Here is a 1,070-nt window from a genome sequence, read left to right on the forward strand (position 1 = left end):
CTTTCTTTCTTTCTTTCTTTCTTTCTTTCTTTCTTTCTTTCTTTCTTCTTTCAGTGTTTATTTTTGAGAGAGAGAGACAGAGTGTGAGCAGGGGAGGCGCAGAGAGAAAGAGGGAGACACAGAATCTGAAGCAGGCTCCAGGCTCTGAGATGTCAGCACAGAGCCCGATGTGGGGCTTGAACTCGTGAGCCATGAGATCACGACCTGAGCCGAAGTCGGATGCTCAACTGACTGAGCCACCAAGGCACCCCCACAAGTTCTTTGATATTCTTTCCTTCAAGAGGCACAGCTTCATTCCCCTCCCTTTGAGTGTGGGCTGGACTTAGTGACTTGCTTGTAACAAATAGAATAAGGCAGAAATAACAGTGTGACTTTGAAACTAGGTCATAAAAAGCACTGAAACTTACTCCTTACTGCCTCTCATTCCTCTCTGTCTTTGAGGACTGGATCTAGGTGAATCAGCCACCATGTCATGAGGTTACTCAGGCTGCTTATGGAGGGAGAGGCCCATGAATTATGATCTCTGGCTAACAGCCAGGGAAGAGCTGTCAACATACCTGAATGAGGCCACCTTTGGCCTCAGTCAAGCCTTCACTCCTGCAAGCTTGGGATCCTGTGAGCCAGGTACCAGGCCAGTTTTCTGGGGAAGGCTATATAAATATAAATATTGGCCTCCTAAGTTCCATTAAATAAGCATCATTCTCAAATATGACATTGGTTGCATAACTGGGACCAATTATATTCTGGTTAAAAACCAAAAAGGACAGAGGTGCCTGGGTGGCTCAGTCGGTTAAGTGTCCGACTTCAGCTCAGGTCATGATCTCACGGTTCGTGGGTTCGAGCCCCATGTCGGGCTCTGTGCTGACAGCTCAGAGCCTGGAGCCTGCTTTGGATTCTGTGTCTCCCTCTCTCTCTGCCCCTCCCCTGCTCGCGCTGTCTCTCTCTGTCTCTCAAAAATAAATAAATGTAAAAAAAATTAAAAAAAAAACAAAAAGGACAGATTTTTACTAAACCTATGCAAATAATTATATTGCCATGAAAAATATGGTGACTTGGTTAAGAGTTTCTGA

This window comes from Panthera uncia, chromosome C2 (genome assembly GCF_023721935.1).
Source record: "Panthera uncia isolate 11264 chromosome C2, Puncia_PCG_1.0, whole genome shotgun sequence".
Classification (NCBI taxonomy): Eukaryota; Metazoa; Chordata; class Mammalia; order Carnivora; family Felidae; genus Panthera; species Panthera uncia.